The sequence below is a fragment of the Pelophylax lessonae genome (assembly GCF_965119305.1).
Source record: "Pelophylax lessonae genome assembly, chromosome: 4".
Taxonomy (NCBI): Eukaryota; Metazoa; Chordata; class Amphibia; order Anura; family Ranidae; genus Pelophylax; species Pelophylax lessonae.
Window position 1 is genome coordinate 417,560,674 of NC_138771.1, and position 22,206 is coordinate 417,582,879.

A 22,206-nucleotide genomic window follows, 5' to 3' on the forward strand; every position below is an offset into this window, starting at 1 on the left:
AATAATAATAATTTACATAGAGGAAACAGCTATGACAGTGGTCAAATACAGACTACAAAAATATATGTAAAAATTTATCAAGAAAATTGAGCTTTGAGATAACGGCTACCAATTGGATAATGAGGTACAATCCGTTACACCAGGGGTGGGGAACCTATGTCCCGGGGGCCGTATGCGGCCCTTGAAGTCATTTGGTCCGGCCCCCCCGTGTAGCTGAGTCTGTGTCTCTCAGCTGATCTGTCAGAATGGAGCCAATGCTTCCCGTATAGTTCCGGATCCGTTGTGACAGTCTGAGTGAGTCACAGGCGGAGTGATATCAAATGCACTCCGCCTTTGACCAATACAGGAAACATCGCCTCTTCCTCCAGCGGGGCACCGCTGCTAGCCAGCATTTCCCGCCAGCAGCACACACAGCAGTACCAGCCAGAGCCAGCAGTACCAGCCAGAGCCATCAGTACTCACAGCAGTACCAGCCAGAACCAGCAGTACTCACAGCAGTACCAGTCAGAGCCAGCAGTACCAGCCAGAGCCAGCAGTACTCACAGCAATATAAGCCAGAGCCAGCAGTACCTGCCAGAACCAGCAGTACCAGCCAGAGTCAGCAGTACCCACAGCAGAACCAGCAGTACCCAAAGCAGTACCAGCCAGAGCCAGTAGTACTCACAGCAGTACCAGCCAGAGTCAGCAGTACCCACAACAGTACCAGCCAGCAGTACCTACAGCACAGTACCAGCCAGTAGTACCCACAGCAATACCAGCCAGCAGTACCCACAGCAATACCAGCCAGCAGTACCAGCCTGAGCCAGCAGTACCAGCCAGCAGTACTAGCCAGTAGTACCAGCCAGCAGTACCCACAGCACAGTACCAGCCAGCAGGACCAGCCTGAGCCAGCAGTACCCAAGGCAGTACCAGCCAGCAATACCCACAGCACAGTACCAGCCTGAATCAGCAATACCCACAGCAGTACCAGCCTGAGCCAGCAGTACACACAGCAGTACCAGCCAGCAGTACCCACAGCACAGTACAAGCCAGCAGTACCAGCCTGAGCCTGCAGTACCCACAGCAGTACCAGCCAGCTGTACCCACCAGCAGTACCAGCCAGCTATGCCCACCAGCATTACCTGCCAGCAGTTCTTTTCAAAACTTACTACCACAAAGTCGACTGCGCTCCAGACTGACCGACGCAAACCTGGAAAACCAGTTGCGAGTAGCAACATCATCAATACCAGCTAACATCACACACCAGCCAGAGTCAGCAGTACCCACAACAGTACCAGCCAGCAGTACCTACAGCACAGTACCAGCCAGCAGTACCCACAGCAATACCAGCCAGCAGTACCCACAGCAATACCAGCCTGAGCCAGCAGTACCAGCCAGCAGTACTAGCCAGTAGTACCAGCCTGAGCCAGCAGTACCATCCAGCAGTACCCACAGCACAGTACCAGCCAGCAGGACCAGCCTGAGCCAGCAGTACACACAGCAGTACCAGCCAGTAGTACCCACAGCACAGTACAAGCCAGCAGTACCATCCTGAGCCCGCAGTACCCACAGCAGTACCAGCCAGCTGTACCCACCAGCAGTACCAGCCAGCTATGCACACCAGCATTACCTGCCAGCAGTTCTTTTCAAAACTTACCACCACAAAGTCGACTGCGCTCCAGACTGACCGACGCAAACCTGGAAAACCAGTTGCAAGTAGCAACATCATCAATACTAGCTAACATCGCACACCACACCAAAGAGAAGCAGTTGCAGCCATCACATTAGGGGTGAGTTAATTAAATGTTTGACCAAATGTAACAGGCAAATATTTAAGTTGATAATTTTGTACGGCCCCCGAATGATTTTATAAATACCCAAATGGCCCTTGGCAGAAAAAAGGTTCCCCACCCCTGCGTTATGCAGTCAATTAAGGAATGTATTCGAATGTGTGAACCAGGAATCCCATTTAGAGTCAAAAAGGACATAGAATTGTATACAGTATGAAATATTTTCTCCATACGGCATATAGAGTTAACTCTTATTTTCAACTGTGTAATAGGAATAGGATAGGATTGGAGGATGGTTACAGAGGACACTGAAAAAGCAACCATGCTGAATGCTTTTTTCTCGTCAGTCTTTACACAGGAAAAGGAGGGGTACACTGACCATGACTGTATGGCTAGTAGTAATACACAGGACTTGCCACTATGGCTAACAGAGGGTGAAATCAGGGAAAGGCTGGATAAACTTAACACAAACAAATCACCAGGCCCGGATGGCGTACATCCGAGAGTACTCAAGGAACTCAGTAAGGTTATATCCAGACCACTGTTCCTGATCTTTGCGGACAGTATTAGGACAGGAGATGTACCAGGGGATTGGAAGAAAGCTAACGTGATTCCAATATTCAAAAAGGGCCAGAGGCATATCCCGGGAAATTATAGGCCTGTCAGTTTGACATCAGTAGTATGTAAACTTCTGGAGGGGATGATAAGGGACTATATCGTAGAGTTTGCTAAAGACAACAACATCATCAGCAGTAATCAGCACGGGTTTACAAATGGGCGTTCTTGTCAAACCAATCTCTTAACATTCTACGAGGAGGTGAGCTGTGAGCTTTATAGGGGGAGACCAGTGGATGTGGTGTACTTGGATTTCGCTAAGGCGTTTGATACAGTTCCCCACAAGCGCTTAATTTATAAAATAAGGTCTGCAGGTATCGATAGCAGGGTTTGCTCTTGGATACGGAACTGGCTTAAAAGGCGTGTCCAAAGGGTAGTAATAAACAGCACATACTCAGACTGGTCTGAGGTGGTAAGCGGGGTCCCCCAAGGCTCAGTCTTGGGACCAACCTTGTTCAATTTATTCATAAACAACATTGAGGTCGGGATCAGTAGTTCGATATCAGTTTTTGCAGATGACACAAAATTGGCCAGGGCAATAACTTCACAACATGAAGCAGATATCCTACAGAATGACCTGGACAAAATTACAGAGTGGGCAACGACATGGCAAATGAGGTTTAACGTGGAGAAGTGTAAGGTTTTGCACTTGGGGACTAAAAACATAAAAACACAATACACGTTAGGAGGGGAACCCTTGGGGGAATCAAAAATGGAGAAGGATCTGGGAGTCTTGGTTGATGATAGATTAGGCAACAGCATGCAATGTCAAGCGGCAGCTGCCAAAGCCAGCAGAACATTAGCATGCATAAAGAAAGGGATGCATTCCAGAGATAAGACTATAATCCTTCCACTTTATAAAACTCTGGTCCGACCGCATCTGGAGTATTCCGTCCAGTTCTGGTCGCCAGTCCTCACGAGGGATGTGTTGGAGCTGGAGAGAGTCCAGAGAAGGGCAACTAAACTAATTAGGGGATTGGAGGACCTTCACTATGAAGAGCGTCTACAATCGCTCGATTTATTCTCCCTGGAGAAGAGACGTCTGAGGGGGGACATGATAGCAATTTATAAATATCTTAATGGGGATCCCAGCTTAGAAAAAAAGCTGTTCATTCGAAGGGATTGCATGAGGACTCGAGGGCATACAATGCGATTAGAGGAGAAGCGTTTTAACCTCAGGCAACGCGGGGGGTTCTTTACTGTTAGGGCAACAAGATTGTGGAATTCTCTACCACAAGAGGTGGTTTCTGCGGGTAGTATGGTGGCTTTCAAAAGACTCTTAGACTTACATCTCAAGGATCAGAACATTCAGGGGTATGTGAGATGATTACAGCCACACACACCTACACAGGGTGAACTAGATGGACTATTGTCTTTATTCAACCTTACCTACTATGTAACTATGTAACTATGAATAGAGAAGTATTTCCAATGGATAGCTATAAACCAGTGTATAGATACACAAATGGTGTGTATAAGTCTCATTAGAGTAGTGGACACCTCTGCAATTGGGGCAAAAAACTATTTATTTTGTTACATACTGTTTGTTGCTCTTTTGTTTTATTTAAATCACAGTATTGATAAAATTGGTATTGTGTTTTTATTGGTTCTGGTGGAAAATAAAATCAAATATTCCAATAAAGCATGTGCTTCAGAATCTAAATTAAACACATATACCACACAGCTAAACAATGCTATCATAGGTATGGATAAATATTGATGAGTAGATAAGAAACAATACAGACATGACATTTAATGCCGGCAGGACTCCTTGTTGAGCACGAATTGACAAGTTGATTGAAAGTGAGCTTAAATAGCTCTGCGGCACAGAATATGAAAGCCATGATAACTGGCTAACATCCAATAATCTCCAGTAAAATGATATGTATGTTTAGAACTAGTGATTTTATGAATAAGGGTCTATCCTGAATCAATATACCTAAAAATAAATGACATTACACAAAATACATTGTAATTAAAAATTGACTTTTGTTCTACTCCACACTTACTGTAGCACAGCTATTATTTGTGAGGGATGTTGCATTAGAAAAAGTTTGCTGATCCATTGGTTTTATTTAGGAAAGTTTAGCTTTTAACAAAAACCCATCGACCTCCATCTCTAGCCATCTAACCTAGATCCCTACCTCCCCACCCAAATACTTGTGTATCTCTCCATGTCATTAGTGGCCTACTTCAACGTGTAACTTCCTCTACCCAGGATCAATAGATGTGAATAGAGCTGCAGCCCTGTGATGATAAGGAGAACTGATGAGCCCCAAATTGAGTGATAAGGAGATCTATCCCTCCAACAATTATAAGAGAATTTCCTACACAGTCAAAACATCTTAAGTTCCATTACAGCAGCTCATCTGTAGACAATGGAATGCCTAAACATCATGGGCAGGGCTACACAGCTTGTAAATTAGTGAATCATAAATGTTAAGAACTATCATGAGCAGTACTGGCCAAGCCAAAACCTTGATAAGCAGTGAATTCAATTAAGCATGTCATAAAATTGCTATCTTCCTAATGACAATCATAAAACATTTCTTAGCCTGGTGTTTTTGTAACTGGCTAATTGGATGCCATAAAAACTCTTAGCAGGATGCTTACTCCAGTGCTTGCTAATGGTCATCAGAAAGCCATTAAGAACATTCCACATTTGGGTCTAGCTTCAAAGATCCGAATCTGATAAAATTTTAATAGCAACAATTGCTTATTTAAATGTATGAACAATTCAACACCACTCATTGTTATCATGGACAAAAGATTAACTGATCAGATTACATCACCTAAGGAGAATACACATACAATTTAATTTTTAATAGAAATTTATTTTGCTGTTATTTTTGTCTATTTTTAATATCCTTATCTGTAATTTTTTTTAGCTTGAATAATTTTTCTATCTTCCATTAACCACTTGGGCACGAAAGACGGCTACAGCGCCGGCTTAAATTGCTGGGAGAGCATAATTGGGATTCCTCCCGCTTCCTGCACTGCTCGCATGTCCCCTGCCAGAAGCCATTAATAGGCTTTTTTTACTAACAGCTTGAGGAGACAAAAATAAGCCAATTACCGGCATCTGTAAAAGGGACATTGGTCCCATGCCAGTGTTGCTAACAGTGCCTGCCATTGCTCCTAACCAGTGCCACCTACTGCAGTACTGCTAACCAATGCCCATCAGTGCCACCTTCCAGTGCCCATTTGTGCCACCTATCAGTGCCCACCAGTGCCACTAATCAGTGCGTATCAGTGCTGCCAATTAGTGCCTATCAGTGCCACATAGCAGTGCTACCTACCAGTGCTCATCAGTGCCCATCATTGCCACCTACCAGTGTCGCCTATCAGTGCCACCTCTCAGTGCCCTTCAGTTCTGCCTATCAGTGCCCTTCATTTCCACCTATCTGGGCAGCCTCATCATTGCCTCTTGATCAGTGCCCAACCAGTGCCACCAATCAGTGTCCATCGGTGCCTCATCATCAGTGCCACCTATTAGTGCCACCTACCAGTGCCTATCAGTGCCCATCAGTGCCACATATCAGTGCATCATCTCTTCCACCTATCGGTGTTGCCTATCAGCGCCGCTGTTAGTTCCCTTCAGTGCCGCCTATCAGTGCACTTCAGTACCACCTATCGGTGCCCCCTATCAGCACCACCTATCAGTGCAGCTTCATCAGTGCCTCTTGATCAGTGCCCACCAATGCTGCCTCATCAGTGCCCATTAGTGCCACCTATCAGTGCCCATCAGTGCAACATTTTCAGTGCCTATCAGTTCAGCCTATCAGTTCACATCAGTGCAGCCTAAAAGTGCACTTCAGTGCAGCCTCATAAGCACACATCAATGAAGGAGAAAATGTACCTGTTTAAAAACTTTTATAACAAACTATGAAAACTGTTTTTCTTTTTTCAACATTTTCGATATTTTTGTGTTTGTTTAGCAAAAAATAAAAAACCCAATGGTTATTAAATACCACCAAAAGAAAGCTCTATTTGTGTGGAAAAAGTGATAAAAATGTCATTTGGGCACAGTGTTGCATGACCCTGCAATTGTCATTCAAAGTGTGACAGCGCTGAAAGTGCCTGGGCAGGTGGGGGATATATGTGCCCAGTAAAGTGGGTACACACTAGTAGAAAATCTGCCGAAAATTCCCGCCCGAGGTAACATTGTCCGATTTTTGGCTAATGTGTACACAACTTTCAGCAGCCGATCCCGACATCTTCAACGAAAAAAAACGGAGGGACAAACACCAAAATTTTCATCGCCCGTCCTCAGCACGACCAATTTTAGTTTAATGTGTACACAGTACGTCGGGGAAAAATCAGCTACGAAAGACCGTGCATGATCGGAAGTTACTGGGAGATGTTTGGTGGGAGCTGGAAGGAACATACTAGAGTTAGAGGCCCAGGTAAAGAGAAATCATTTGGCTAGGGAGATTCTGAGAGGAGTCAAGATATTTAGCCCTAAGATCTGGGATTTAGCGGCATTTACTTTGTAGAAGGAAGCAGCACTAATTTGGGACAAAACATTTTGGATCTCCCATAAAGAGGATATTGGATTTGATACTATGAGCATGACGTCATCCCCAAAAGACTAATTTTGTATTCAAGACCAGCCATAGGAATACCAGTGATAATAGGATTCATCCTAATACATTCTGCCAGGTGCTCCTTGATTAGTGTAAATTTAATTGGCAAGAAGGGACAACCCTGTCTCATTCTGTTTGTTATGTGGATGGTATTGGATAAGATGCCTGACGTAAGAACATTTGCTAATAGTGAAGTATAAAGCAATAAAATGGCATAATGCAACCAGCCCGTTTCCCCAAATTTATGTAGTACTTCTCCAAGAAATCCCCAGTGAACTCTGTCAAATGCCTTCTCTGCATCCAAGGAAAGGAGCAGAGAAGGCATTTATGAGAAACCAACTTGTGTAATGAGGTTTAATAGTCCCCAGGTCCCATCAGGGGCCTGACGACCTGAGGCAAAGCTCACTTGGTGTAGGTTGGTAAGAGTAGTCAGCACTTTTTGGAGTCTAGAGGCAAGCAGTGTAGCATAGATTTTTATGTTTGTATTGAAAAGAGTGATCGGTCTATAACTAGTATCTATAGGGGGGTCTTTGTTGGGCTTGGGAATTGTCACAATTACAGCATGTGACATTTCAGGAGGTAGGGATCCAGAGGTAGCGGCTAAGTTGAAGACTGATACCATATGTGGAGCAACTAGTTCAGATAGTTTCTTGTAATTTTCGTTAGAAAACCATTCACTGCCCAGGATTTTGGTTTCAATAATTTTTATTAGATTTTCAAAAAATGATTAACAGAATTGAGAAACCAAAAAAGTAAACAAATTGGTTGCAAATATCATAGAACGCGGACCAGAGGCGAAACAAGGTCACAAAACCACTGAAACAGAAAAAACTATGTAGAGCAGGTTAAGCAATGCACAAGGTACTGCGAGTAACTTAGGACAAGGTCCAATACAAAAGGGCAAGAACCCCAATAGTACAGGCCAAGTCTCCGGAGACACCCCAATAGGGAACACACTGTGTCTCAGGGGAATTAGCCACAAATATGAAGTTCTACTCAAGAAAGGACCGATCACAAAAAAAATCAAAATATGGGAGGTTATTAATAATATCCGCCTTCTACAAACATAAAGCTTTTTGGCGGTGATAAAGTCGTTTTGCGATAAGCAGCGGAAGGAGTTTTCGTATTAAATCTGGAAGGAGGCCGTTGAAGAGTATGGAGGAGAACCAAGGAAAATAAGGGAGATAACAGGAGAAAACAGAGGAACTGGAGGATAGAGAGGAAGAAGAGAAAAATAATAGATGATAGAGTGAAAAGAAGAGAAAAATAAGTTCCCGTGGTCAGGACCCCCCGGACCGAGTAGGCGCTGTCAATATAAATCTTGCTGTGTTGGTATGTTTTAATGTTTACAATGTCACATTCAGGAAGGATGCCCAAGGTTCCCAGATCTTCTCAAATTTCGACTTTGGAGTCATTTAGTATGCTAAACATTTTCTCCTGTGTCATTATTAGCTAAATGGAAAGAGACAGTGGGTAGTTTCCACTGTTTAGCTATTGTAATTTTTGCTCCAAGAAAGATGTAGAAGATAAGGGATTGGGCATGCTTGGGGGCCTTCGGAACATGGTGGCATAAGAGAGCATATTCAGGCGATTGATTAAGTGATATACCCATAATTTGGTGGGTCATGCGAAAAACATGGTGCCAGAAGCTGCAGATTTTGGGACATTCCCAGAAAGTGTGTAAGAGGGAGTCTATCAGGTTACAGCCCTGGAGGCAGACCAGGGGGGTTGTGGGAAAAATTGCAGCTAGGTGGGCGGGTACCATATACCATCTCATTAGGACTTTAGTATTGGCTTCCATGAGCCCTATGTTGTGAATACCTCAGAAGGCGCGCTCAGCACATTTGTGCCAGGTAGAGAGGTCCCAATCCGTATTCAGGTCCTTCTCCAATTTCAGCATATAGGCAGTTTTGTCCTGTGAATCAATTAGAGCAGCATAAATTAGTGAGATCCCACCCTTGATGTCATATATTTTCAAGCACCATTGTTCATAGGGGGTAACCTGAAAAGGTTCTGGGAACTCCTTCTGTAAGGATCTGAGGAAGTGTGTAATTTGGAAGAAATGGAATCTCTCTGCAGGTGGCATCTTCAGTTTATTTAAACAGTGAGGATAAGTTAAAGGACCCGTCAGATCAAAAAAGTGGCCTATTCTATAGAGGCCTTTGTCTGTCCACCATTTAAAGGCTTTAATATCTGTACCCGAAGGAAAGTCAGGATTGTTAAAAATATGAGAGAGAGGGGCCCAAGGGGAGGTAATTTTATGAGTTCTATGTACAGAATCACAGAGAGTAAAAGAATGAGAGAGGGAAGGAGCCAAAATGGGGGGGGGGGGCGGGAGTTGGGGGGTCGCCATACTAGGTAGTCAATAGTGTGTAGAGGGATGGTCTGTCGCTCCATATGGAACCAGTCTGGCTTGTCCCCCTTAGAGTATATGATGGAGAATTGAGCCATTTAATATTTCCAGATGTCTGGAACCCCAAGACCCCCTTGTTTCCTGGAGCGATAAAGTGTGCTTCTGTTCAATCTGTGACCCTTCCTACCCCAAATGAATTTGAAAATACTAGTTTGTAGTTTCAATATGTGTGACTTGATCACTGGGATAGGGAGGGCACGAAAAGGTATAGTATACGTGGAAGGAGAGTCATTTTGATGACATTGATTCTACCTAACCAGGAGATATTGCATTGAGTCCAATCCGATAAATCAGCTGTTAATCTTTTAATCAGGGAAGGATAGTTGGCTGAGTAGAGCTTGTCTATAGAGGCAGTAATAGAGACCCCCAAGTACGGTATAGCATTGAGATGCCATGAAAAGGGGAAGTGGTCCTTGAGGCGAGCTACCAGGGGAATGGGAAGGTTAATATTAAGGGCAAGGGATTTACTCATGATAACCCGGAGGCCAGAAACATTACCAAAATCATTAAGAAGGGAGATTAAGGGGAGCAGTGACAAATAGTAGTATGTCATCCACAAATAGGGCACATGGATAGTGTTGCCACATCTAAGGCCTTGTATATCGGAATGTTGACGTATGGCTATTGCCAAAGATTCCAGGGCAATGGCAAAGATAAGTGGAGATAGCGGGCAGCCTTGCCTCGTACCTCTACGTATCGGGATGTCTGCTGAGTATAAGCTTTGTAGTCTTACTTGAGCCATAGGGTAGGAGTACAAGGCTTGGAGTGTAGAGAGGAAAGAGGGACCGAAGCCCCATTTTTCAAGGGTGGTGAAGAGGAAAGGCCACCACAGAGAATCAAAGGCTTTTTGTAAATCTAGGGATAGGATAAAACCGATTTCAGCAATGTGATAGCGTAGATTATCCTCCTGATCTGGTCAGGCCCCTGTCGTCCGGGAATAAATCCCACCTGATCTTTATGTATATATTTATTAATGAAGCTAGACAGACGGTTCGCAAGAATTTAAGTTAGGATTTTAAGATCGTTGTTGATGAGAGAAATGGGCCTATAGTTCCCTACTTCAGAGTGGTCTTTTCCCGGTTTGGGAATGACTAAAATATAAGCCTTATTAGATGAACTATCCAGTGGAGTGCCCCCTCTGAGGGAGTTGAAGAACCTGGCTAAATAAGGGAAGAGGGTGCCCGCAAAGGACTATTAATTAGAGAACCCATCAGGGCCTGGCGAGAGGGCTTTGATGACGTCTAAAACTTCCTGTTCAGTGATAGGCGCTTCAAGGAGGGAATTATGTGGTGTTTGTGAGTTGGGGGAGAGGCACACTGTCCAAAAAGGATTCTATAACATTACTTGCCTTAGGATTCGGGTCAGCATAAAGGGCGGAATAAAAGGAGTGGAAAGAGTCCATGATTAAATTTGGATTGCTAGTGAGTTCATCTGCAGTTGATTTAATTTTGGCTAGGGAGACCACCCTGTACTTGGGGGTCAATTTAGCAGCCAATTTAGCACCAAGTTTGTCTTTAGAGGCATAAATTCGGGCACCCTGCCATTGTAAGCTCTTTTCCACTTTGGTAGTGAGGGCCAGATTGAGAGATAGTTTGATTTCTTCCAGTTTCGCTAGGGAGTCCGACATCGGATTACGTTTATGGGCTTTGCTCAGTCTCTTGAATTCTTCCTCAAGGCGATCAATGTCAATTTGGCTCTCTCTTTTGACATTGGCTCCCAATTGAATGAGGTGACTCCGCAGGACCGCTTTGTGGGCCCCCCAAAGAGAGGTGGGGAAAGTGTCCGGTATATAATTTAACGTAAAGAGGGCTGGTTGGGGGAATATGGAGTTAGTTAAGAAGACCGCATCCCGAAACATAGGAACAAAGAGGGAAAACCCCCAGGGGGAGTTTTTAGGTCTTAAATCATAATTTAAATATTAATCAAAGCAAAAAAGCGATAATCTTTATATAAAAAAATTCAATTTTTTTTTACACAAGTATATAAAAGGGAAATGGGAAATACAAAAGATGACATAAATACATAGGACAACATGTGGGTGGCTAGCCGTAAAATGACATCATCATATGAGTATATAGGTACATAGGCAAAGACACATATGGTAATAATGAATACACCCTACGCGTTTCTGGAGGTTATCTGTCTTCAGGGGTGTTAAACATATTTTGTGGAGTACAAAGTACCTATAATGATGGTAAGTCAAATAGATAAAGCCATACATGACAATCAAATATGCACAATCCGGTCTCTGGATAGTTGGAAGGAGGTATGACATAATCCCAATTGCAACAAAGGGAGGAGGACAAACCGAGGGGATCAGTGAGACCACCAAATAAACGGCAGGAAAAACCCAGGGCCAAAGGCACTGATAGGCAAGGAATTTTAGCTGTAATTAAGTGGCAAAAGAAACACCGTCATGGAAAGATTCATGAAGAAAAAGAGGGTAGATGTGTAGACCTCCTGCAGGATGTGAGTCAAGACCAGCCCGAAAGTGTGACACTTCCGCAAATGTTCGCGAACGGGCGAACCGGGCGAACCACCATAGACTTCAATAGGCAGGCGAATTTTAAAACCCACAGGGACTCTTTCTGGCCACAATAGTGATGGAAAAGTTGTTTCAAGGGGACTAACACCCGGACTGTGGCATGCCGGAGGGGGATCCATGGCAAAACTCCCATGGAAAATTACGTAGTTGATACAGAGTCGGGTTTTAATCCATAAAGGGCATAAATCACCTAACATTCCTAAATTGTTTGGAATAACGTGCTTTAAAACATCCAGTGTGTGTATACGATCAGGTATGATGTTGTATCGCTCAGGTAGTGTAAGGGTTACGCCCGGTTCACAGTGACAGACCAAACTCTGACAGACCAAATTCCCCCTTTAACGCACCGCAAACAACCCCAAACAGTCCATTTGCACAACCGCAAACTCCCCATTTGCACAAGGTTGGATACCAAGCTAGCCATGTCCCGTTCCTTGTCCTCACTGACGTCATTGAAGGTCTCTTCTTCCACCCAGCCACGTACAACACCAAGGGTCCCCGAAAGGTGACAATAAGCATCCTGGGACGCCTGCTGTGGTTGGTCTTCCACCTCCTCAAAGCCACCTTCCTCCTCTGACTCCTCTTCTTCAGACTCCTCTCTCTGCTTTGCCGCAGGTCCAGCAATTGACAACGACAAGGCTGATTTTGGTGGTGATGGTGACCACAACTCTTCCTCTTCATGCTCATCTACGGCCTGATCCAGCACTCTTCGCAGGGCACGCTCCAGAAAAAATGCATATGGGATGAGGTTGATGATGTTGCCTTGGGTTTGACTGACCAGGTTTGTCACCTCTGCAAAAGGACGCATGAGCCTACAGCCATTGTGCATGAGCATTCAGTAACGCGGCCAAAAAATACCCAGCTCCGCAGAGGCTGTCCTCTTTTTTTTAAATTAAAAAAATCTGTTCTTACCAGTTTAATCTCTGTTTTGTCCCCTATCAGGGGTCGGTGTATGGAATAGATTTTAGGAACCGGGAGATGGAAAAAGATGGTTAGTCGGTCCTTTTACTTCCAATTTGGGGCACTGCGCGTGCGCCGTGCAATGTACTGTGCCATCCTATATGAGTTAAGTAGTACTATTCTTATCAGTTTAATCCCTGTTACGTCTCCTTTTAGGGGATGTGTATCGAATAGATTTTAGACAATCGCAAAGAGTTTTTTTAAATCAGATAATTTTTATTAGAAAAACTTTTTCGTTACAAACAACAGAAAAACGAAAAGAAAGAAATACATCCAACACAGTAAGTCGTAGCCGGGTGGTAATAACACATAACAGTAAATGACACTGGATGAAATACAGGCATATAGACCCCAAACCCATAGTTGATATAAATTTTATTCCTCTATGCGTAAATCTTGGTGTAGTGATGACTGTGCTCGTGTGCACGTTTGGGAGATTGCAGGCGATGGTGGTTTTTCAAAGCCTATGGTCATGCTGAGATAGTTCAGTGACAGTTAAGTGACCCAGAAAACAATGATTCTGCAGTGTGGGCCCATTGTTGGCCTAGTAGGCTTTAATGATCACCTTAGATGATCACAAAGAAAATTAATGCTTTTTCTATGAAAAATTATCCAGCCGATCGCTTTTAGTCGATTCACAATGAAGCAACGACCTTATCATCTGGGGTGTGCCAACATTGCCAACACACTCATAGAGGTGATCGCTTCATTGTGATATGCAAGCCCCTTCACCACAACAAGGTAACGATCACGAAGGGGAATTGACACATGTATGTGCCTTTTTTTTGTTTTGTTTTTGCAGCCACAGTGCAGCACCAGAGGCCAGAAAAATTAGGCATGTACACATGCCTGAAAAATTAGGTTTTCCAGGCAGAAAGTGCACTAAAACATTGCGGCTTGAACCCTACTTGGTAGTCACGCAAGTCATCCAGCATGCAGAGATTAAATACAGCAGCGTGTGGACCATTTTTAGCCCAAGGCATTTCATCAGGCCAGTTTTAGTCAAATGCATCCCCCACTGTCAGTCCCTTCGGGATCTATGCCTCATTCATCTTAATTAAGGTGAGGTAATCTAGACTTTTTTGACCTAGGCGACTTCTCTTCTCAGTGACAATACCTCCTGCTGCACTGAAGGTCCTTTCTGACAGGACACTTGAAGCGGGGCAGGCCAGAAGTTCTATCGCAAATTGGGATAGCACAGGCCACAGGTCAAGCCTGCACACCCAGTAGTCAAGGGGTTCATCGCTCCTCAGAGTGTCAATATCAGCAGTGAATGCGAGGTAGTCTGCTACCTGTCGGTCGAGTCGTTCTCTGAGGGTGGACCCCAAAGGGCTGTGGCGATGCAAAGGATTTAAAAAGCTCTGCATGTCCTCCATCAACAACACGTCTGTAAAGCGTCCTGTCCTTGCCGGCGTGGTCATGGTAGGAGGAGGATGACTTTCACCTCTTCCCCTGTTAGATTCCCGTTGTGCTGTGACATCACCCTTATACGCTGTGTAAAGCATTCTTAACTTAATTCTTAGCATTTTTAACTTGTTTTGGAACTGCTGCATCCTTTGCCAATATTCCTCCAAGTCTAAATACTGGAGAGCAGCCCTCATCCTTGGAAAATTTGCTCTTTTAAAGTTAAGTGTTCTAGTATTTCCTGTATGCGTTTTTTGCTTACAGCTAACATTAAATGAAATCATATCCTTCAAATCAGTGCCCTGCACAAGGAGAAGATAACTTTATCTACTACTGTATCTATAATTGAATCTCCCTACCTGCCTATGATTCTGGGTTAACCCTTGTTGCTACAACATAACCCATCTTTTGACTGGCCAAATGGAGAATTAACATGCCGGGGGTCTGCCTGTCTATTGAATTGCATCCATCACCACCAGAGACTAAACTCAGGTATCTTGGCTTCTGTGAAGACATCACCTACATTGCCACATGAATACTCACATTTTGCAGCTGTATTCTGCAAACAGAAAGCAGAAGTCCTACCTCCACACCGTACCTTTGACTGTGCAATCAACCTGATTCCTGGAGCACTTCTTCCCAGAGGAAAGGCGTATCCTCTGTCTCAGGCAGAGCAGAAGTCTTTGGAGGAATACATACAGGACAGTTTAAAGAGAAGTGTTGTCCGCCGTTACTCTTTACCTGTTGGGGCAGGATTCTTCTTTATTGAAAAGAATGATGGAGGTCTTAGGCCATGCATTGATTATCGAGGACTGAATCAAATTACTGTAAAAGATTCTTACCCTTTGCCTCTCAGTCTGGAGTTATTTGAAGTGTTAAAAGGAGCTACTATTTTTACAAAACTGGACTTACGGGGGCATATAACTTGATTTGAGTAAAGGAAGGTGATGAGTGGAGGACCACTTTTAATACTCGGTATGGGCATTATGAATATCTAGTTATGCCATTTGGTCTCTGCAATGCCCCTGATGTTTTCCAATGTTTCATGAATGAACTGTTCCAATACTTCAGGAACCCATTTGTCATAATATACCAAGATGACATTAATCTTTTTTCGAAATCTTACCAGGAACATGTTTTTCAAGTGAAGCAGGTGTTACAGCGCTTACGTGAAAACCACATTTATGCCAAGTTTAACAAGTGTGCTTTTCATAAAACTCAGGTATGATATACCTCTTGGGGTATATCATAAGTCCTGAAGGTTTCCAAATGGATCCACAAAAACTGATGGCTGTTCTCCAGTGGCCCCAACCAAACACTCTAAAAGGGGTCCAAAGTTTCCTGTGGTTTGCCAATTATTACAGATGCTTCATAAAAATGTTTGCTACCATTGCTACCCCCCTTACTGCTATGACCAAGAAAGGGGCAAACTGTAATTGTATTTGCTTTTCAGAAATTAAAGGAAATATTTAGCATGGCTCCAGTTCTCCAGCATCCCAACCCAGATATTCAGTATATTGTTGAAGTGGATGCCTCTGAAGTGGGAGCTGGGGCTGTGTTATCTCAAAGACAACCAAGATCTGGCAAGATTCACACAGCCGCATTTTTTTTTTTGAAAAAATGTTCTCCTGCGGAAATAATTTATGATGTGGGCAACCAATTAAACTGGCACTGGCCAAGTGGAGACATCTCTTGGAAGAGACCCTAAAACCTTTTATGATTCTGACGGACCACAAAAATGTAATATATCTTCACCTAAAATAATAAAGTGAAGTCAGCACCTTAAAATACTCTACTAGCAGCTTGCAAACAGTGTGAATATAAAAACACTGAAAACATGTGAAAAAATATATATAGGTTGCAGCGCTTAAAACATAAAACAATGAAACATATATGAGCATATATACAGTATAAGTGCAAAAAGGTATATAAATAAATATATTGAACTCAGTTTTCCATACACCACCAAAATGGGGACGAGATTTTTTTCTGTTTTTTTTCGTCACCGGTGGTGTATGCAGTCTAGGTACAGCGATACTGGAAATGACGATCCGGCCGCTGTTCAGACTGCATTACAACAGGGAATAAGGAAATTAAGATGGTGCTTAAACCGGAAGTGACGTTCCGGCCGCCTCTCTATGATTTCCTTTGACGTCTCTATGATCAAAACAGGAAATTACATCATTAAAAATGGCTCCAGAACCGGAAGTGACGCTCCGTATTTGTTTCCAGTGTCCCCAAACAAGGGAATTAATTAAACAGGTGAGGATACCATATATAAAGACACTCTGACATGCATGAAAGCTGCTCCTGAGGAAGCGTCTTCACGCGAAACGGCCATAGAGCAGTGTTACATGGCAGAGATCCTAGCCACCAGTTCTATCGTGGGCCTGGTGGCTTTTCAGATTTTTCTCTCCTTTATGCCTACTGATTTAATTACTAGGGATGATCGAACTTTTGAAAAGTTCGGTTCGACCAGAACACCCGAACTTCACGAAAGTTCGGTTCGGATTTCAGAACCCCATTGAAATCAATGGGACCCGAACTTCTGTAATCAAAAAACACCATTTTTAAGCCCTAAAACCCAATAAATGCCCCTAAAAAGTGCCTAGGGTTCTGGGTCATGCCCCAGGGACTATTAATCACACAAAAAAAAGTTCTTAAAAATTGTCGTTTTTGATAGATAGCCAATTATTGAAAAAATTAAAAAAAAAAAAAAAAAGAGATTTCTTTGGATTTAGTGTCTGGGGGTTCTAAAAGGTGTACCTGTGAAGTTTCAGCTCTGTAGCATGTCCAGAACCAGAATGACAGCATACCAAACCTTCAAAAATGACTTTTTTGCTTAACCGCACCTTTCTTTTGCTCCTAATCAACGGCTCAGCCAATGTGTATGATGGGGACATAATGCAGTGCACTGGGAACAAGATTAGAGGTTTTTTTGGAAAAAGGTGCTGTCTCTTTAAATGTGCATATAATTAACGGGTGTATTTCCACAATGGGGCTTTTATTACCAAATGTTTCAAGAAGTCCAAAGATGTATGTAATTGCACTTTATTTCATGTAAAATGGTGTTTGGTGCACTTTAACTTGAAATCTCACAAGAAACAGACATATATGCACGGATACATTGAGGGTTAGGGGTAGGGGCCACAATGTAGTGCAGAGTGAACAAGATTAGAGATGTTTTGGATGAATACTGTTGTCTCTTGACTTTGAATAGTTACATAGTTACATAGTTACATAGTTAGTGAGGTTGAAAAAAGACACAAGTCCATCCAGTTCAACCCATGATGCGTGTGTGTTTGCTTTTAACCGTACATTGTGTACCCCTGTATGTTGTGGTCTTTAAGGTGTACATCTAATAGTTTTTTGAAACTATCTATGCTCCCCGCTGATACGACTGCTTGTGGAAGAGAATTCCACATCCTTACCGCTCTTACAGTGAAGAACCCCTTACGCACTTTAAGGTTAAACCGCCTTTCCTCAAGTTTTAGTGAGTGGCCACGTGTCTTATTGTATTCCCTTTCTCTGAATAGTTTGTTCCTTATGCTAGGGTCGCCAGTACAGTATTTGTACATTGATATCATATCCCCCCTCAATCGTCTCTTCTCCAGAGAGAATAGGTTCAGTGCTTGTAGTCTTTCCTCATAGCCGATGTCCTCCATTCCCCTAATTATTTTTGTTGCCCTCCTCTGGACTTTCTCCAGTTCCAGCACATCCTTCCTGCGGACCGGTGCCCAGAACTGGACAGCATACTCCAGATGTGGCCGGACCAGAGTCTTGTAGAGCGGGAGAATAATCTCTTTATTTCTGGAGTGAATCCCCCTTTTTATACATCCCAGTATTCTGTTGGCTTTGCTTGCGGCGGCTTGGCATTGCATGCCACTGCCAAGCCTGTTGTCTACCAGTACCCCCAAGTCCTTTTCCATCCTAGACTCACCCAGAGGTTCACCCCCTAGTGAATAGCTTGCTTTCTGGTTTCTGGCACCCAAGTGCATTACTTTACATTTTTCTACATTAAACCTCATCTGCCATGTGGTTGCCCACCCCGTTATTTTGTTCAGGTCTGCTTGCAAGATTTCCACATCCTGCATAGAAGATATTGGCATGCCTAATTTAGTATCATCTGCAAATACTGAGATTGTACTAGATATCCCCTCCTCTAGATCATTTATGAATAAATTAAACAGGATTGGTCCCAGGACAGAACCCTGGGGGACCCCACTTTCCACACCCGCCCAATCCGAGTACTCCCCATTAATCACCACCCTCTGGACTCTCCCCTGGAGCCAGGTCTCTATCCAGGTACTCACCTTATGATCCATACCTACCTTCCTTAGTTTGTACAGTAAGCGTTTGTGAGGAACGGTGTCAAAGGCCTTTGCGAAGTCCAGATACACCACATCCACAGGCTTACCTTTATCTAGGTGGCAGCTCACTTCATCGTAGAAGGTTAACAGATTGGTTTGGCACGAACGATTTTTCATGAATCCATGCTGATTTCTACTTATAATACCATTTTCATTACTAAAGTCTTGTATGTGGTCCCTTATCATCCCCTCCAAAATTTTGCAGACTACTGATGTTAGGCTGACCGGCCTATAGTTACCCGGGATATATCTCGGCCCCTTTTTAAATATTGGTACCACGTTGGCTTTTTTCCAATCAGCTGGCACCATACCCGTCTGTAAACTATCCTTAAAGATCAAGAATAATGGTCTGGCAATCACCTGGCTGAGCTCATTAAGAACCCTCGGGTGCAAGCCATCCGGTCCCGGGGATTTATTTATGTTAAGTTTCTCTAGTTTAGCTCTAAGTCTATCCTCTGTTAGCCATGGCGGCACTTCCTGAGGTGTATTATTTAGTTCGGCCTTACAAGCGGGTTTCGTGTAGCCCCCCGATTCCTTTGTGAAGACTGAAGAAAAGAAATTATTTAACACTTCCGCCTTTTCTCTGTCCTCAGTGGCCATTTTTCCTTTATCATCTTTTATGGGGCCAATGTGTATAGAATAGAAGTAAAGGATGCTTAAAAATTGGGCATTTGGTGGTGCGGACGATGCCTTGACACCATATCCCTATGAAAGTGCTGGTAATGAAAGCAATAATTGCCTTTGTAAGGAAAAAAATTACAATGATATGCATCTGTGTGACAGGTGCGCAAAAATTGTTGTTTGGGTGTTGGGGGAGCCATACCACTGTAAGCCCAAAGAGCTGGTGTTGAAGAAGGCGTAAAAATTATGAAGGTGTGCACATGTGGAACAGGTGCGCAAACATGGTAGTTTTGGTGTTGGCGGAGCCTCCCCACCATAACCCCAAAGAGCTGGCTTTGAAGGAGGCCCAAAAATTGTAAAGGTGTGCACCTGTGGAACAGGTTCGCAAACATGGTAGTTTTTGTTTAGCATAGCCTCCCCACCTTAACCCCAAAGAGCTGGTGTTGAAGGAGGCCCAAAAATTGTAAAGGTGTGCACCTGTGGAACAGGTGCGCAAACATTGTAGTTTTTGTTTTAGCATAGCCTCCCCACCTTAACCCCAAAGAGCTGGCGTTGAAGGAGGCCCAAAAATTGTAAAGGTGTGCACCTGTGGAACAGGTGCGCAAACATTGTAGTTTTTGTTTTAGCATAGCCTCCCCACCTTAACCCCAAAGAGCTGGTGTTGAAGGAGGCCCAAAAATTGTAAAGGTGTGCACCTGTGGAACAGGTGCGCAAACATTGTAGTTTTTGTTTTAGCATAGCCTCCCCACCTTAACCCCAAAGAGCTGGCGTTGAAGGAGGCCCAAAAATTGTAAAGGTGTGCACCTGTGGAACAGGTGCGCAAACATTGTAGTTTTTGTTTTAGCATAGCCTCCCCACCTTAACCCCAAAGAGCTGGTGTTGAAGGAGGCCCAAAAATTGTAAAGGTGTGCACCTGTAGAACAGGTGCGCAAACATTGTCGTTTTTGTTTTAGCATAGCCTCCCCACCTTAACCCCAAAGAGCTGGCGGTTAAATTGTAAAGGTGTGCACCTGTGGAACAGGTGCGCAAACATTGTAGTTTTTGTTTTAGCATAGCCTCCCCACCTTAACCCCAAAGAGCTGGTGTTGAAGGAGGCCCAAAAATTGTAAAGGTGTGCCCCTGTGGAACAGGTGCGCAAACTTTGTAGTTTTTGTTTTAGCATAGCCTCCCCACCTTAACCCCAAAGAGCTGGCGTTGAAGGAGGCCCAAAAATTGTAAAGGTGTGCACCTGTGGAACAGGTGCGCAAACATTGTAGTTTTTGTTTTAGCATAGCCTCCCCACCTTAACCCCAAAGAGCTGGTGTTGAAGGAGGCCCAAAAATTGTAAAGGTGTGCACCTGTGGAACAGGTGCGCAAACATTGTCGTTTTTGTTTTAGCATAGCCTCCCCACCTTAACCCCAAAGAGCTGGCGTTGAAGGAGGCCCAAAAATTGTAAAGGTGTGCACCTGTGGAACAGGTGCGCAAACATTGTAGTTTTTGTTTTAGCATAGCCTCCCCACCTTAACCCCAAAGAGCTGGTGTTGAAGGAGGCCCAAAAATTGTAAAGGTGTGCCCCTGTGGAACAGGTGCGCAAACATTGTAGTTTTTGTTTTAGCATAGCCTCCCCACCTTAACCCCAAAGAGCTGGCGTTGAAGGAGGCCCAAAAATTGTAAAGGTGTGCACCTGTGGAACAGGTGCGCAAACATTGTCGTTTTTGTCATAACCAAAATGAGGTTCTGTGAACGTAAAGAGAATGAGAGGAGGGTTTGAGGGTGGCACCAAGGTCCAGGCTTAAACTGAGGCTCAACTGCCACATCACAACGATAGCCTAGTCTACAAGGTCTGCATCAGGTGCATCAAAGCTTGATATCCACGACTGATTCATCTTAATGAATGTCAAACGGTCGACTGAGTCGGTGGAGAGTCTAGTTCGATGGTCTGTGACGAATCCTCCTGCTGCGCTGAATGCCCGTTCCGATAGGACACTGGAAGCAGGGCAGGCCAACAACTCCATGGCATACTGGGCCAGTTCTGGCCAGTGGTCTAATCTTAAGACCCAGTATGCCAGTGGATCGGATTTGTCACATGAAAAGCCCTCTGTGTCACTTTGTGCCCTCACGTAATCGTCCACCATGTGATGCAGACGGTGTCGATGCGATGTGGCAGCTGAGAGGCCTGGGCGGTGAGGACTAAAAAAAGACCGAAAGGCATCCGTCAACCGCACGCCTTCTCCAACGCTCCTCTCGTGACCACCAGTAGAATCCATGGTAGGTTGTCCCCGCCCCTGCACCCTACGGGAGTCGGGGAACATGTTCACCAGATTCCTCTTGAGACTGTCCTCAAGGGATTTGATCCTGTGGACTCTCTGGGTGGATGGGAAAAGCTCCGAGACTTTACACTTGTACCGGGGGTCAAGTAGGGTGGCCAACCAATAGTGGTTAGTCTCTTTAATGGCCTTGATTCTGGGGTCCTTTCGCAGGCTCTGGAGCATGATGTTTCCCATGCGTCGCAAATTAGCGAAGGCCTGAGAAGCTGACTCCTCGGGGTCACTCATAACGACATTATCTTCAACGGGCTCCTCCTCCTCCCAGCCACGTACTACTCCAAAGTGTCCCGAGGGAGTCAAACTAGGCCTTGCAGATTGCCGCATGTCTTCCTCCTCCTCCTCCTCAAACCCTGCAAAAGTTCCCGCAGAATCGTCCTCCTCCTCCTCTTCCACCCCTGGATCCTGCTCGGGCCTCTGGGAGCTAGGCATAATGGGGTCAGGATTCTCAGGATAAAGGGGGCCTTGAGAGGCAAGGAAGTCCTCCTCTTCCTCCTGCTGCTCTGCCTCCAGTGCCCTGTCCATAATGCCACGCAGAGTGTGCTCCAACAAAAACAGTACCGGTAGGGTGTCACTGATGCATGCGCTGTCCCGGCTGACCATCCTTGTGGCCTCCTCA